Below are 18561 nucleotides of genomic sequence, written 5' to 3'. Positions count from 1 at the left end.
TGCATATTCGCTCCTGATTGGCTGGTGGGCATGGCTTGTGGGTGTAGCGGAGGCACAGTCAATTTGCATATTGCTCTTTTATTAAATAGGATTACCATGCTACCTAAGAAAAGAGTAATATGCAAATTGACCGTCACTCCTACACAAGATGGCAGCCCCCATGTGGACACAAGATGGCTTCCACAAGATGGCTGGTAGGGGAGGGCAGTTGCGGGGTGGGACCTAGGCCTGCAGGGATGATAGTTGAGGGGGACCCAGGCCTGCAGGGGAGGGCAGTTAAGGGGGAACCAGGCCTGCAGGGGAGGGCAGTTGGGTGCTATCAGTCCCCAGTAGAGGGCAGTTAGAGGTGACCAGGCGGCAGGGAGGGCAGGTAGGGGCAATCGGGCCGGCAGGGGAGCAGTTAGGTATCGATCAGGCTGGCAGGGGAGTGGTTATGGGGTGATCAGGCTGGCAGGCAAAAACGGTTAGGGGCAATCAGGCAGGCAGGCGGGCAAGCGGTTGGGAGCCAGCAGTCCTGGATTGTGAGAGGGATGTCCGACTGCCCGTTTAGGCGTGATCCCAGTGGGCAGTCGGACATCCCTCAAGGAGTCCAAGATTGGAGAGGGTGCAGACTGGGCTGAGGGACACAGCCCCCATGCATGAATTTTGTGCACCAGTCCTCTAGTTTTCTTTATAATTATTTTTCTTTCTTTTTTTTTCTTGCTTCTTATAAAAGTTCCTTTAATATTTTTTGTAGTACTGGTTTGTTGATGATGAATTCCTTAGCTTTTACTTATCTATTTCTAGAGTGCCGGTGCATGAAAATTAATGCACTGGAGGGGGATTCCCTCAGCCCAGCCTGCCCCCTCACAGTCCTGGAGCCCTCAGGGGCGGGAGGCGACCCGGCAATCAGGGGAAGGCGACGCCCCATCATACCTCTGTTGCTGCCACTGCTGGCAGCACAAGCCTCGGCTGACCCTGGTTACCTGAGCCTTGGGTGGCCCTGGGCGGCTGGGCAGCCACCATATGAGGCTTGCCTGCGCATTGGGTGTCAGCTGGGCATTGACATCGAGGCTTGCCTGTGCCTCGGGCCAGCCCTGGGGGGCTGGACCCTGAGGGGATTGGGGGACTCCGGAAGCAGGCGTGTGGAGTGGCCGGACCCGCCTGGTGCCGCACGCCTGCTGCCCCAGCGGGGCTGAGGGGACTGGGTGCCACCATCTTGTGGCTATGTGTGCCACAATCTTAGACGACGTGGCTGTCAATTAGCCTATTCCCTCCTTATTGGCTGTGGGTGCCGCCATCTTTTGTGAGGGTGTGACCGCAATTAGCATATGCCCTCTTTATTAGATAGGATTGGAGTTTAATTTAAACATACCATTAAATACGGACATTATTTGCTGATATTGATAAATATTATTTTATCTGTGCTAATCATATGTTAAAATTAGAGATGGATTTTGAAGTTTTTATGGATAAATAATATAATGTATTTGCTAACAAGTGTCTCTGCTGCAGGCTAGGAAAAAATAAAACCATATGTTGTTAATGATTGAACCTGAGTGATGGGTACATGGGGTTTATTATTCTATTGTCTGTACTCTTTATTTATCTGAATATAAAATAATAAATGTTTAGATTTTTATGCATATATACATATACATGTTCTTATAATTAAGATCTGAACTACATGTACAATTCTAAACTCTAACGTTTAGATTGGTGGTTTGACCGCTGACACATTCTTCATCTCCTCATTGATATAATACTCTGCTGACTGATCTTCACCTTCTTCTCTCTCTTCCATAGAGTTTCTTTTCAACATAGCAGTTAGAATGGCAATTTTTAAATAGAAAGGCAAATCTTTCCCCTCCACTAAAAAACTCTTTATATTGTATTCACATTAGAAATAAATGGTCCTGCAAGATCTCATGGTGTTCTACTGATCTAATCCCAATCTTTCAAATTCATCAACCCTTTTCTCTAATCTCTAGCCTTGTTTCCCCCTAAATTTTTCCACTTCATGCACATTAACCTCTTTTCTGTTACTTAAACACATGTACACTAGTCAATCTTCTTGGGACACACTTTCCCAGATATCTAACCAGACCATTCACTTCCCACAATTCTTCTGTGGCTACAATATTTAAAGTTAGATCACACAACTCTATCTCATTTTCATTAATTTCTTTTTCCCCATTTTTAATTGTATTTAATAATACTAAACTACATGGTAATAATATGAATTCAAGTAGAAGTGACTAGGGCTTGACAACAACTGACTATATTGTCTGGCCTTAGTTCTCAAAGTAGAGGATACATGGTTAAGATGATTATACCCATTTGGGAAAAAATAACCTTTCTTCAGAAAACTGGTGAGCCCATATTCCTACATTTCCTCTGGCTTAATCTCCTAGGATATGGTCATCATAAAGGGTTCCCCATCTTCAAGAGATCTAAAGGTTCCTGGAATCACTTCAGCTGTCCTGGATGTACTAACCGATCTCAGGCCAGACTGAAAGTGACTGTTCATTTCTGTTGAGTCCTGGTTTATATTAGTTGGCTTGGTATAAGATATTAATAGTAACACCTTTCATTTTTTTCATTATAGAAGTTGTTCATGCTTTGAGAATACATTTTAAAGGCAACCACACCCAGGATCCTCCCAATCAGTATTTAAGCTGAGGTGACCTAGCTAGTGTAAAACTATAGCTAGGGTCCAATATGATTGAAGGATGCTGACAAACTACAGAACCCTTGGTTTGTCATAAACTGCAAGTTGTCTTGACTAAGTAATTTTATTATGTTACAACTAGGGGCCTGGTGAACGAAATTCGTGCACCGGGGATGGGGGGTCCCTCAGCCCAACCAGCCCCCTCTCACATACTGGGAGCCCTCAGGGGATGTCCTACTGATGGCTTAGGCCCGCTCCCCATGGAGCAGGCCAAAGTTGCAGTCTGGCCTCCCTTTGTGGGAGGCAACTGGGCTGATCGGGGAAAGCACCAGCCCCATCACCCCGCTGCTGCAGCCACTGCCAGTCACCACAGCCACCAAGGTGTTTTCATCAACACAGACTCCAGTCCCTTCACCATGAAAAAATGACAACTTTCTTTAGGCATTTTCAAGATGTGTCTTTCATAGGATATGACATTTCTTTCTTTCTTCCTTCCTTCCTTCCTTCCTTCCTTCCTTCCTTCCTTCCTTCCTTCCTTCCTTCCTTCCTTTCTTTCTTTCTTTCTTTCTTTCTTTCTCCTCACCTAAGGATATGTTTCCATTGATTTTTAGAGAATGTGGAAGAGAAAGGGAAAGACAGAGAGAAACATCAAAGTGAAAGGAACACTTTGATTGGTTGCCTCCTGCATGAGCCCTGACCTGGGCCCCAGCCAGGGAGGAGCCTGCAACCTACGTACATGCCCTTGATCAGAATCAAACCGGACCCTGCGGTTGGCAGGCCAAGGCATTATCCACTGAGCAAACTGGCTAGGACAGGATATGACATTTCTTAGCCCTCCAGCAGCGGACCTTCATTTTTTTCTCCAGGAGTGTGGTGGAAAAACCCTAGATGACCTTTTTGGATTCTTATTAACCAAGTTACTAAGAATATTACCAGTGGCATACAGGAAGCTTAGCCAATGAGCAGTCAGAAAAGGTGTTTGTTTCCTCTGTAGTTCACACCAATCTCAGGCTTGGCCCCTGCCCAGGCCTATAAAGCCTCTGGCAGACGCTTTAGGCCTGGTCAGGGGCCCCCTTGGCTCCAATCACAGGCTTGGCCCTGCCCAGGTGCCCCCTGGCTAAGGCCCTTTTCAGGCTTCTCAGGGCCCACGTGGGGCCTACCTCAGAATGACCTGGGTGTCGAGGATGTTCCCGGGACCCAGGCAGCTGGGCACCTATGTATGCAAATTAACCGCCATCTACTTTGGGTTAATTTGCATACTCACTCTGATTGGCTGTGGGCGTAGTGGGGGTACGGTCAATTTACATGTTTGTCTATTATTAGGTAAGATGATTTAACCCAAATTTTTATCCACTTATGTACTATGTACCATGTTCACTGAGTACAGAAAGCATTTTTATACTTACTGTTTTGGGGAACCATATATTTTATTTAATTTTTATTTATTTTTCTTCCTCTATATGATGATTGCTATAAAACAGAGCTTTTAGTTTTGTTTCGTTAATTATTTTTATCCCCAAAACCTGATAGAGGGTCTAGCATATTGTGGTGCTGAATAAATATTTGTTGGAAGTAATGGAGTTTATGGAATTTATTCTATACTTCCCATTTCTAAAACTGATCTCGTCATTCTTAGGATGCTGCTTTCTAATATGCTATTTTTTCTCCCTAAAGACAGAAAAGTCATTTTCAAAATGGAAATGGAAATCGAGCAAAGGGTATATCTTGTGAAATTCAGTTTATTACCTCTTGCTTGTAAAATATCTGTTACCCAAAATCTCAATGGCATAATAGATTGGTTTTATTCTATGAATCATTCACTTTTATAAGCTAAATAATAAGTGCAAACTTGCAAAGAGGAAAATATTAAAATGGCACAGAATATCAATTCATGAGCTTTGGGAATTGTTTAAAAGTGTATTTGGTTTTATACAAAAGCTAGAAATATAAAAATACAAATAAAATTCTTTTCTAGAAATAAAATATCAACTGAAGCAATTCAAGTCAAAAGTAAAAGAAATATGCATATTTTGTAGAAGTTCTTCAAATTTTATATAGGATATTTAAATACAGACATGCCTCAGACCTATTGCAGGTTTCATTCCATACCCCCGCAATAAAGCATGTATCACAATACAGGAAATCACACAATTTTTTGGCTTAAGTGTACAATAGTATTATGTCATAAAAACAATGTACAGGGGAAATTTTATTTATTTATTTTTTAATATATTGACTATTTTGTTTTTAAATTTTCTTTTTATCCACTCATCCTCTTTCTACCTCCACTATACTGAACCATAGCCATTCCCCCATTCATTCAATTTCTTTACCTTACTTTATGGAAATAAGCTCTCCATCTTCAGATTCAGTCTCCCCTCCCCTTTTTTTTTCTGGGTGTTTGTTGTTTGCATTTTTTGGTTTATTTGTTTGTTTTGTGGAGTTTTCTCCCCATATACATATATTTTCCCCTTCTTTTTTCTTATTTTTCTTTTCTCTCTTACATTTTTTCTTTTTCTCAATATCATTTTTGTGCTCTTTTCTCTCTCATAATTCTCTTTTCTCTGGTGGTCACCTATATTGGGGTTATCAGTGTTGTGAATACATTTGTGTTTTGTTCCCTTTGTGTCGTGTCTTTTCAAGTTGTATTTTGTGCCTTTTGGTCAACATGTTAGAAAGTGAGCAACATAATCAGACACCCTGAAAGGAGCAAAAATGGGGAGACAAAGAAACAGCTCCCATATGAAAGAAAAGGAGGAGTCATCAGAAAAGGAAATGGAGGCAAGCAATTTGTCAGAGAAAGAATTCAGAGCAATGGTCATAAGGACACTGAAAAGGATATAAGACAAATTCAACATGTGCAAGAATCAAGAGGAAATGAAGAAGCACCAGGAGGAAATGAAGAATGAATAGCTGCAATAAAGAACACAATAGAAAGCATCAACAGTACACTAGAAGAATCTGAGGACCACATCAACAAGCTAAAAGACGAGGAAGGAAAAAAAAAAAAAAAACAAGCAGAGCAGAAACTGGAAAAATAAACAAACAAACAAAAAAACACTTAAAGAGCAGAAGGAGAGCATAAGAGAGCTTTGGGACAACACAAAATGAAATAACATCTGCATAATAGGGATGCCCGAGGTAGAGGAAACTGAGCAAGGAATAGAAAACCTGTTTGAAGAAATAATGACAGAAAACTTCCCTGATATTGGAAAGAAAGAACTCACACAAGTTCAAGAAGCACACAGAGTCCAAAACAAGATGAGCCCAAGAAGACTGCCACCAAAACACATCATAATTAAATTGGCAGACACCAGCGATAAAATAAGAATCTTAAAGGTTGCCAGAGAGAGACAGAAATTTACCTATAAAGGATCTCTCACTAGACTAGCAACTGATTTCTCAACAGAAACACATCAGGCCAGAAGGTGATGGAATGAAATATACAAAGTGATGCAAAGCAAGGGACTGAATCCAAGAATACTATATCCAGCAAGGCTAGCATTCAAAATTAAAGGTGAAATAAGAAGCTTCATAAACAAAAAAGGGCTAAAGGAGTTTATTACCATCAAACCAGGAATGCGAGAAATGCTAAAGGGACTGCTGTAAAAAGAAGAAATAGAAAGGGAAGAAAGAACACAGGCATAAAGAGTAAAAATGGTGACAAAAAAGTAGCTATTAATAATAACCTTAAATCTAAATGGATTAAATGCTCCAATCAAAAGACACAGGGTAGCTGAATGGATTAGAAAGCATGACACATATATCTGCTGTCTATAAGAGACCCAACTCAGAACAAAGGACTCACACAGACTAATAGTGAAGGGATGGGAAAAAAAATTTCAGGAGAATGGAAATGAAAAAAAAAAGCTGGGTAGCAATACTTATTTCTGACAAAATAGACCTCAAAGTGAAGGCCATAACAAGAGATAAGGAAGGCCACTTCATAATACTAAAGGAAGCAATTCACCAAGTGGTGGTAAACATATATGCACCCAATGCAGTAACAACCAAATACATAAAAAAACTTCTGGAAGATAGCAAGGGAGAGATCAACAGCAATACAGTCATAGTAGGGGACTTTAATACCCCACTGACAACACTGGATAAATCTTCTAAACGAAAAAATCAGCAAAGAAACATTAATCCTAAATTACTCACTAGATCAGATGGACTTAATTGACATATTCAGAACATTTCACCCCAAAGCTACAGAATATACATTCTTCTCAAATGCACGTGGGACATTTCAAAGATAGACCACATATTGGGACATAGGCAAAGTCTCTTCAAATTCAAGAAGATAGAAATCATATCAAGCATCTCTCATCACAATGGCATAACATTAGAAATCAACTACAATAAAAACAATGGAAAAAAAATCAAACACTTGGAGGCTAAATAGCATGCTATTAAACAATGATTGGGTTACCAAAGAGATCCAAGAAGAAATAAAAGAATCCTGGTAACAAACGACAATGAAAACATAACAATCCAAAATATATGGAACACAATGAAAGCAATCTGAGAGGGAAGTTCATAACTCTACAGGCCTATTTAAAAAAAAAAAAAAAAAAAAAAAAAAAAAGAAAGAAAGAAAGAAAGAAAAGAAAAGAAAAAATGGTAATAAATTATCTAACCCTACAACTTAAAGAATTAAGAAGAGAGCAACAGGAAAAGCCCAGAGTAAGCAGAAGGAAGGAGATAATAAAGATCACAGTGGAAATAAATGACATATAGACAAAAAGAAAACAAAACAAACAAAAAAACAATACAAAAGATCAATAAAAACAAGAGGTGGTTCTTTGAAAGGATAAACAAGATTGATGAACCTCTAGCCAGGCTCACCAAGAAGCAAAGAGAGAGGACCCAAATAAAAAAATCAGAAATGAAAGAGGTGAAGTAACAATAGACCCTACAGAAATACAAAGGATTGCAAAAGAAAAAAAAATACTACAAACAACTCTATTCCAACAAACTGGACAACCTAGATGAAATGGACATATTCTTAGAAAAATACAAGCTTCCAGCCGAAACCGGTTTGGCTCAGTGGATAGAGCATCGGCCTGCGGACTCAAGGGTCCCAGGTTCGATTCCGGTCAAGGGCATGTACCTTGGTTGCGGGCACATCCCCAGTAGGGGGTGTGCAAGAGGCAGCTGATCGATGTTTCTCTCTCATCGATGTTTCTAACTCTCTATCCCTCTCTCTTCCTCTCTGTAAAAAATCAATAAAATATATTTAAAAAAAAAAAAAGAAAAATACAAGCTTCCAAAACTCAATCAAGAAGAACAAAAAAAAAAAAACCAGAATAGGCCTATAACTACTGATGAAATTGAAACAGTCATCAAAAATCTTCCAGCAAACAAAAGCCCTGGTCTGGTAGGCTTTGCAGAGGAGTTCTACCAAACATTCAAAGAAGAACTAAAACCTATACTCCTCTGACTATTCCAAAATATTCAAGAGGAAGGCACACTTCCAAGCTCTTTCTATGAAGCCAGCATTACCCTAATTCCAAAACCAGATAAAGATACCACAAAGAAAGAGAACTACAGGCTAATATCCCTGATGATTATAGATGCTAAAATCCTCAACAAAATTCTAGCAAATTGGAGCCAACATTACATCAGAAAAATCATACACCATGAACAAGTGGGATTTATTCCGAGGATGCAAGGATGGCACAATATCCGTAAATCAATAAATGTGATACATCATATAAACAAATTGAGAGATAAAAATCACATGATCATATCAATCCATGCAGAAAAAGCATTTCACAAAATTCAACACCCTTTCTTGATAAAAACTCTCAGCAAGGTGGGAATAGAAAAATCATACCTCAACATAATAAAAGCCTTATATGACATACCTACAGTCAACATCATATTCAATGGGCAAAAACTAAAACCATTTCCCTAAAAACAGGAACAAGGCAGGGATATTCACTTTCACCACTCCTGTTTGACATAGTATTGAAAGTGCTAGCCATTCTGATCAGACAAGAAGAAATCAAAGGCATCCAAACTGGAAAAGCAGAAGTAAAACTGTCATTATTCCATGACAATGAGGTACCATCTCACACCTGTCAGAATGGCTATTATCAACAAATCCACAAAGGACAAGTGCTTGTGAGGATGGGGAGAAAAAGGAACTCTTTTGCACTGCTGGTGGGAATGCAGACTGGTGCAGCCACTGTGGAGAACAGTATGGAGTTTCCTCAAAAAACTAAAAATGGAACTCGCATTTGACCCAGCAATCCCACTTCTAGGAATATATCCCAAGAATTCAGAAACACCAATCAGAAAGGATATATGCACCCCTATATTCATAGCAGCACAATTCACAATTGCTAAGATTTGGAAACAGCCTAAATGCCCATCAGCAGATGAGTGGATTAGAAAACTGTGTGACATCTACACTGGAATACTATGCTGCTATAAAAAAGAAGGACGTTTTACCATTTGCAACAGCATGGATGGATCTGGAGCGCATTATGCTAAACTAAATAAGCCAGTCAGAGAAAGATAAATATCACATGATCTCACTCATTTGTGGGATATAATGAACAACATAAACTGATGAACAAAAATAGATTCAGAGAATAAGAAACACTGAACAGACAGTCTAACCTCACAGAGAAGTCAGGGGAAGGGGGGTAAGAGATCAACCAAAGGACTTGTATGCATGCATATTTGCATAACCAATGGACATGGACACTGATTGGTTGCGTCCCATCCTGACCAGGCCAAGGAAGGAGCCTGCAACTGAGGCACATGCCCTTGACTGGAATTGAACCCACGACCCTTCAGCTCACAGGCCAACACTCTTTCCACTGAGTCAAACTGGCTAGGGCTGATTTATTGTTTAAGATTATTGTTCCTATTTCATTTCAATCTACTATTAAAAAGAAATATATCAGTAAAAAGGTGATTTGGTACAACTTAGCACACTAAACTGGATAAATAATGTTACCTTTATGAGGGCAGATGGAACAAAGATATAATTTCCATAAAATTGTTCTTGAACTCTTGTTTAGATCTTAATTTATGTTTTAAAATGTTTTTATTTTTTTCATAGTCTTTACTGTAATTTCCAGAGCCAGTAAGTCATCTGCCTTCAGTTCACATTAAGACTCAGTCTCAAACATTTTCTTCTGCATTTCTAGGTGATATGCACAAAATAAAACTTACTATTATATATTGATTTTTGCAATATAAAGCTTTTCCACTGCATAGTGTACCCACAACCCCACTATAAATATCACCCACCATTTTTTCCTTGCAAACTTCAGTTACCACTTGTATTCTGAGATACATTAGGTCATGACTAAAATGGGAGGAGGAAAAGCAAACAAAAATTCCATGTGCTGTGGTACTTCATTGCTCTGTCTTCCTTTCAACCTCACAAATCATCCAGGAAAACAATGCAAGTAGTTGAAAATTATCAACGTCACACCATTAATTCTACAACATTAAATACACCTGTTTTTATATTCTGCTTCTTTACTCCAGTTACAGAAAGTTCTCTTCTGCTAAAAAAAAATGTCTAGTTTTTCTGCTAGTTCTCTTTCACTTTCTTCTCCCTTCTTTAAGAATTTCATTTCTTTGTTTAATCTCTCCCAGAAATAAGCAATCTTTCGTTCATAATCTGCCTTCCCTTTTTTCCATTTTCAATTAATTGCACATTTCAGTGTCTTTTGGTTCAAAATAAGAGTTTGACTTTTTCATTTATGATTTTTCACATTGGTAGTCTGTTGTTCCCAACGGTCACTCATCTGCCATTCATGGTATGACAATTTACTGGTTTGGTCACTTTTGCAGCTCAGATTCAGTATATATTGCAACACACCTTAGTGTCCCCTGTCTCTGGAGCTGCTATAAAAAGATTAAATGCCTACCTGAACTGAGTAGTGAATGCCTTTTCTCTAGAGTTCAGGAGAATATATGCCAGGTAGTTTTGGAATTTAGTACTAATGATATTTGAATGTATTGCTTTGACACTTGATGAAGCAGTACAGTTTTCCCCTCCTTTTAACATGGCTGCAGTACTGTATAATCTCTCCCAGAAATAAGCAAACTTCAAAGACTAACAGACCAATGACTGGCATATCAGACCCTCTCCAATATGTCAGACTGCCATGTGTTGCCTCCCTACCTCTGTACAAATATTGAAGCATCCTATATAATAAAAGCCTAATATGCAAATAGACTGAATGGTGGAATGCCCGGTGGAACGACCGGTCACTATGACACGCACTGACCACCAGGGGGCAGATGCTCAATGCAGGAGTGCCCCCAGCCTGCAGGCCCCAGGCCAGCCAAGGCAGGTGCCAGTGGGAGCCCCCCGATTGCCCCACAGATGGGCCCTGATAGCTGGCCAGGCCTAGGGACCTTACCTGTGAACGAATTTCATGCACCGGGCCTCTAGTCTATAATAATAAAAGTGTAATATGCTAATTAGACTGGACGCCCTTCCGGGATGAAGCCGGGGCTGCAGCCGCCTCAGCTGTGAGGGAGGGATCAGGCAGCCGCGGCTGCAAAGGCCTACTCTTGCACGAATTTCATTCATCAGCCCTCTAGTATTCAATCAACAAACATGGAATTAAGTTAAAATACAGCCACAAGAATAATAAGAATCCCTCAAGTGTGAAGTTTTTATTTGGCATGTTATACCTAGAAAACTTTGTTAGTAGGCACCAATTTGAGTTTATAACTTTTGGGAATTCAATTGTTGTCATTGATGTTATTTTTGCTGATTTTGTTTGTAATTTATAATACATTTTAAATACATGTAAAATTATAGAGGAATGGATAATGAATCTCCTTGTAACTAAGAAAGAATTTTTATCAATTACCAACTTTTGGCCAATCCTTTGTACTGTATATCCTCTCCCCTTTATCATCTCAACTGAATTACCTTGAAAAATCCAAGCATTATATGATTTCAACCTGAAGTGTTTTAGTATGTGCTCAAAAATAAAAATACCTTCCCGGCCGGTGTGGCTCAGTGGTTGAGCATCGACCTGTGAACCAGGAGGTTGGGGTTTGATTCCCAGTCGGGTTGCGGTTCGGTCCCCAGTGCGGGGCATGCAGGAAGCAGCCAATCAATGATTCTCTCTCATTGTTGATGTTTCTATCTCTCTATTTTTATTTTTAATAAAGTAAAAATACCCTTTTTACTCTTTAAAAATTAACAATTTCTTTTTTGGAATCTTCAAATCTGGTTATTATTTTAATTATCCTGATTATAAAATAAATGTTTAATACTTGATTTGTTTCAATTATGATCCAAATTGCACATACTGCATTTATTTAATATATCTTTTAAGTTTTTATTTTTTCTTTTCTTGATAAAAGTCTTTTTGAAATATACCTACTGAATTATTACAAAGGAAACAACTATGATCCAACAAATACACCAGAATCATTCTTTTAATCCCTCCCCTAAAAGGTAACATCTGTTTTGACTTCTATCATAATAGATAACTTTTGCATATATATAACAATTTCTGTAGAGTATAATTTAAGGACAGAATTGCTGGGTAATAACATATGTATATTTTTAACTTTAATATTTATTTCCAAGCAACTTTTCCAAACTAGTTGTAACAAATTGTACTGCCAGTGGCAGTATTTAAAAAAATTCAGGTTCTCCCTAGCCTCAACTATACTTGCGGTTTTACACACGTTAAAAATTATTTTTCATTGTAGTGAGTACTTAAGGATGTCTCATTGTGGTTTAAAAATATCTTTGTGAGTATAGCTTCTCTTGCATCCCATAAGTTTTGAAACATCACATTTAATATGTCCTTACTTTAAATCATTTTCTAATTTCCAGTGTTGTCTTTTAATATATAGGTTTTATCAGTATATTCATTACTTTCTAGGTTAATTTCACACTGTCTCTTTAATTAAAGGCTCTACCCTCTTTTTTTTTCTTGTAATTTACTTGTGGAAAACATAGACTAATTTATCCTATAGAGTATGTCATATTTATATTATACTGACAACATCCTCATAGTGTTAATGAATATTTTCCTCTGCCACTAATATTTCCCATAAACTGTTAGACCCAAATGCCTATTTAGATTCAGGTTGTTGTTGTTATTGGTAAGAATACTTTGGTAGTTCTGAGTAATTCCATTAGGAGTCACATAATGTCTGATTGTCTCTCATTTTTATGTGATGATTAAGACTGATCAGCAGTTTCCATATTTTATGAAATTTCCCATTTGCATTTTATCTAAGTGTTTTGCATCCTTTCAAAAATTCTTCTTAGATTACATATTTCTAGAATGATTCTAAACTTAATTTATTCTACTTTAATCTTCAGTCTTCATTTATTAACTGAAATGTCTCTATAATGCAAATCTGGCCTCATTTATTGTGTAGTTACCATATGAATAGACAATTCAGGAATGGCAGAATAAATGCTTAATTATTTATTTTTATTCACCTGTTATTTTGGAATAAGAATTTCCAACAAGTGTCTAAGAATCCACTACTAAGGTGTCTCTGTGTATATGTGTACATATTTGTTTTATCATAAAATTATAAATTTAAAATCTGATGTATTCAATCTATTTCCATTAACATTCTTTCTGGGCCCCAAATGTTCCTATCTTTTTTTTCCCCTCATTAGTACATTCTAAGAGTCCTTATGACATGACCTTAGCAATATTTGATAGCATCTTTAACCTCTAGCAAGACAGGTGTGCAGCCCTAGCCGATTTGGCTCAGTGGATGGAACATTGGCCTGCGGACTGAAAAATTCCAGGTTCAATTCCGTTCAAGGGCACATGCCTGGGTTGCAGGCTCAATCCCCAATAGGGGACGTGCAGGAAGCAGCCGATCAGTGATACTCTCTCATCATTGATGTTTCTATCTCTCCCTCTCCCTTCCTCTCTGAAATCAATAAAAAACTATTAAAAAAAAAAAAGGTGTGCAGACTCACCTTGTACATTTTCTCTCTAGATTCAACACTACTATAAGGTACTTGGTTAAGTTTTGTATTAAAAAATTTAAATTATAAATATATTTACAATTTCCCAAGTAAAATGCTTAGAACCTTAGGACTTTTTCTTCTTTTGGCAACTCTATTTTTAAGTCCTTTCTTCCTAAGTGATATTTGCATATTTCTTTCTTGAGAAATTATTTACTTATTTTTAATACTATCCAAGGATATGCTCCTATTGATTTCTAGAGAGAGAGGAAGGAAGGGAGGGAGAGAGACAGAGAGAGAGATAGAGAGAGAAATATCGATGTGAGAGAAAAACATCCATCATTTGCTTCCCATACACCCCCGACTGGGGATCAAACCTGCAACCTTTTGGTGTACAGGATGATATTGCCACCAACTGAGAAAACTGGCCAGGGTAAGAAACTATTTTTTAAAAATTTTTCTTACAACTTGTCCTGAAGTTTGTATGTAGTTCTTTCTGAAAACATGTTTTTAGATGTCAGTGATTAATGACCTTCATTCAGTTGCCTTACTTTGTACAAAATAGTGTGCCAGGTTCATTAAATGCATTAAGCAAGCTTACAGTCTATTAAAAGGGTAATAAGTATATGAATGACAGCCCAGATAAATTCAACATCTACTGAACAACTTCTTAGAACCCAGATCTGCTATCTTATTTCCCTGGCAAATTCTTCAATTAATATCTCTCAGTTCCACCTTTTCCAAGTTGCTATATTAGTTATTGCTTTCCCTTTGGCTAATAACATCTGTGGTTTTATTTCTTCTGATTTCTTCACTTCAGCCAACTTATTTCTCCCTGTACTCCAATACTGTTGAAATAGACATAACTTTCTCTTTCCTCTCTTGTTTATCTATCTCCCTCTCCTCTTTCTCTTTTAAAAGAATAGTCCATATCTCCTCTTCTATTTTATCACTACCAAGTGCTACAACTTTAAAAGTAAGCCAGGCTTCATAATATTCAATGTATTATTTATTGGTTTACACTCCTCTTACATAATCTTCAATTTTTTCTACTGTTGCATTTATACTGTTATAGTTTTTCTCAATTTTAATTTTATCATTTAATGTTCCACATTTTAATTAAATTTAATAGATACTTATGAAGTGCAGGTCTTACTTCTCTGTCCCAAAAGATTAAGAAATACAGCCCAGCCAGCATGGCTCAGTGGTTGAGCATTGACTTATGAATCAGGAGGTCACCGTTCAATTCCCAGTCAGGGCACATGCCCAGGTTGTGGGCTCAATCCCCAGTGTGGATTGTGCAGGAGGCAGCTGATCAATAATTCTTTCTTATCATTGATGTTTCTATCTCTCTATCTCCCTCCCCCTTCCTCTTTGAAATCAATTATATATATATATATATATATATATATATATATATATATATATATATATATATCAGTTCTCCCATAATTGATCCATAGGTATTAGTAAACTTCCTATCACCATTACACCAATGCTGATAAATATAAGCTTTAGAAAATATATATGGAATAGCACAAAACCTAGAATATATATATATATTTAAGATTAAGAAATACAAAAATCAATTAGACACAGTCTCCTAAAATATATACACTCATATTTGAGTTAATAATCCAAGTGCATGAGTAACTGTAATACAAATTAAGATGTATATTCAAGAAATCATGAAAAATTATGCATAACATAAAATGCTGTCCCTATAATCCCACATCCCTTAAGTCCTATATTGATGATCAAAAGAATTTGTCTTCAGCTTCTTATTTTTATGTTGTTAACTTTGGAATCTAATGCTGACTATGCTTTCAACTGCTGACTCTAAGAAAATGACCAACAGATTTCTAAATATCTAATTCTGGCATTCCCTTAGAGTTCCAGTCTCACACTTCAGTCCTCTGTTGGACATTTCCATTGGGATTTCTAACATACATCTGAAATCAATGTAGCAGGAACTTAACCCGAAATCTTTCTCCTTCACTATTCTCCTTGAATATATTTTTATTGATAGCATTGTTACCCCATAACACAAAGACAAAATCTCATTTCACTATTTTATATTTTCTTATTTAGCCTGCCCAACAGGTATTACTAATTGTATTTTATCATGGTGGTAATTTCTCACTTTTGCCTTCTCTTCACTTTTCTCAATGACATGTACTCTCAATGAGATCTTTTTAACTATTATAGAAATAAATGAATTCCGAAAGAAATCTTTAACATTTATTTATACTAACAAAATATGTGGAAGCAAAAATTAAAAACATAACAATTATTCCAAAGAAAATTAAAAAAAAAAAGATAACAAATCAAAGTATACCTAAATTCCAAATAAATTACGAGACATACCCATTTTTACAGATTGGAAGATTGAACATAGTAAAGATATCAGTTCTCCCATAATTGATCCATAGTTATAGTAAACTTCCTATCAACATTACAGCAAAGTTGATAAGTATAAGCTTTAGAAAATATATATGGAATAGCACAAAACCTAGAATAGCTAAAATGTTTTTAAAAAGAATAAAGTGGGAAGAATCATTCCCCTCAATGATGATGTTTAATATATACCTATAGTAATCCAGGACCATGTGATTTGGTGGATGGATAGAAATAGATTGAATGGTTAAACAAATGGTGATAGATTCAAACTAGGGAATACTGCTGACCACAAAAAAGAAACAAGTAACCAATATATAAAGCACCTTGGTTGGATCTCAAGGAAACTATGATGAATGAAAAAAGCCAGTCTTAATTTATTAGATGCTCTATTATTTGCATTACTATAACATTTATAAAATGACAAAATTGTAGAGATGAAGGACAGATTAGTGATTTTCACACGTTGGGAATGATGAAGTTTATTGTGAATAATGTTGCCATGAAATTTGAAGTGTAGATATCTCTTTGAAATACCCTAAAAATGGGATTTTTTTTATAGAATTATAAGTGGTTTTATGATTTTTATTTTTTGAGGAAACTCAATACTGTTTTCCATAGTTGCTGCACCAATTTGCATTCAGACCAACTTGCACAATATTTCCCTTTCCTTGACCTCCTTGAAAACAGTTGCTATATCTTGTCTTTTTTATAATATCTATTCAATAGATATAAAATTGTATCTCATTATTATTTCACTAGAGGCCCGATGCACAAAGATTTGTGCAAGAATGGGTCTTCCTTCCCCTGGCTGCCGGCACCGCCTTCGCTCTGGCCTGAGCTGCCTTTCCACTTCGGCCTGGAGCTGCCTTTAACCCTTTGCACTCGCTTTTTTCTCGATTCCTTTATTCTAATGCTAACCCTGTCGAGTCACACTCGACATCCAAGTGCAAAAGGTTAAACCTTCCCACGCTGCCCAGAGGCCCAGAGTGGCTGGGGTGGTACGGAATGCCTGTGTCGCTGCCATGGCGACAATGCAAGCGTCCCGCCCCACCCCCGACCGCTCGGCGCCTATGTATGCAAATTAACCCACCATTTTTGTTGGGTTAATTTGCATACTCACTACTGATTGGCTGGTGGGTGTTGCAAAGGTATTGTCAATTAGCATATTACTCTTTTATTAGGTAGATTTTCATTCCTCTCATGATTAGTGATGTGCATCCTTTCATTTACCTGTTGAGCATTCATATATTGTTTTTGGAAATTTTGTCTATTCACTTTTTCTCTGCCCTCTTTTAAATTGGATTGTTGATTGCTGTTGAGTTGTATGGGTTCTTTATATATTTAGGATATAATAAGATAAATGATTTATAAATATTTTCTTCCATTACATATGTTGCCTTTTCATTTTGTTTATAGTTTTCTTTGGTATGCAGGAGTTTTTACTTTGTTTTAGCCCCAGTTGTTTGTCTTTGCTTTTCATGTCAAATCCAAAAAGTCATTGCCATGTTAAAAAGTTTTCCTGTGCCGAAACTGGTTTGGCTCAGTGGATAGAACGTCGGCCTGAGGACTGAAAGGTCCCAGGTTCGATTCCGGTCAAGGGCATGTACATTGGCTGCGGGCACATTCCTGGTAGGGGGTGTGCAGGAGGCAGCTGGTCAATGTTTCTCTCTCATCGATTTTTCTAGCTCTCTCTCCCTCTCTCTTCCTCTCTGTAAAAAATTAATAAAATATATTTAAAAAAAAAGTTTTCCTGTAATGTTTTCTTCTATGACTTTTATGGTTTTAGATCTTCTGTTCAAATTGTTAACCCATTTTGAATTTATTTTTTGGTATGAAATGAGGCAGATATATGGTTTCATTATTTTTCATGTGTTTTTTCAATTTCGCCAAACACCATTTATTGAAGAGACTATCCTTGGCACTGTCTATATTCTTGTATCTTTTGCTAAAATTAATTTATCATATATGCATGGGTTTATTTCTATGCTTTCTATTCTGCTCTATTGATCTATGTGATTGTTTTTACATAAATACCATACTGTTTGATTGCAATAGCTTTGTAATATAGTTTGACATCAGGAACTGTGATGCTTCCAGTTTTGTTCTTTTTCTAAATATTGCTTTGGGGTATTTTGCAGTTCCATATAGATTTTAGGATTGTTATATTGCAGTGATAAATGCCATTGGAATTTTGATAGGGATTGCATTGAATCTTTAGGTAGTTATGGATATTTTAGTAATATTGTTCTAACTTATTACCACAGAATATCTTTACATTTATTTTTGTCTTCAAATTTTGTCATCAATATCTAGTTTTCAGTGTACATATTTTTCACCTCCTTGGTTAAAATTATTCCCAGTATTTTGTTCTTTTTCTAAAGTAAATACTCCAAGAAAAAAGGAACAATAATAGTCTTCTTCATATTTTCAATAGGGAAAATTTAACCTTTTATATGTAATTTGATTTGCACTTAAAGTAGTTACAGATAATAAACCCAAGTTAAAAAATCTAAATAATATACCCAAGTGTCCACAGTTAGGAAGTAACAAAGCAAATTGTCAATATTAA

This window comes from Cnephaeus nilssonii (genome assembly GCF_951640355.1).
Source record: "Cnephaeus nilssonii genome assembly, chromosome: 1".
In the NCBI taxonomy this organism is placed as follows: Eukaryota; Metazoa; Chordata; class Mammalia; order Chiroptera; family Vespertilionidae; genus Cnephaeus; species Cnephaeus nilssonii.
The sequence above is the reverse complement of the archived record's forward strand: the minus strand, read 5'-3'. Positions refer to the sequence as shown.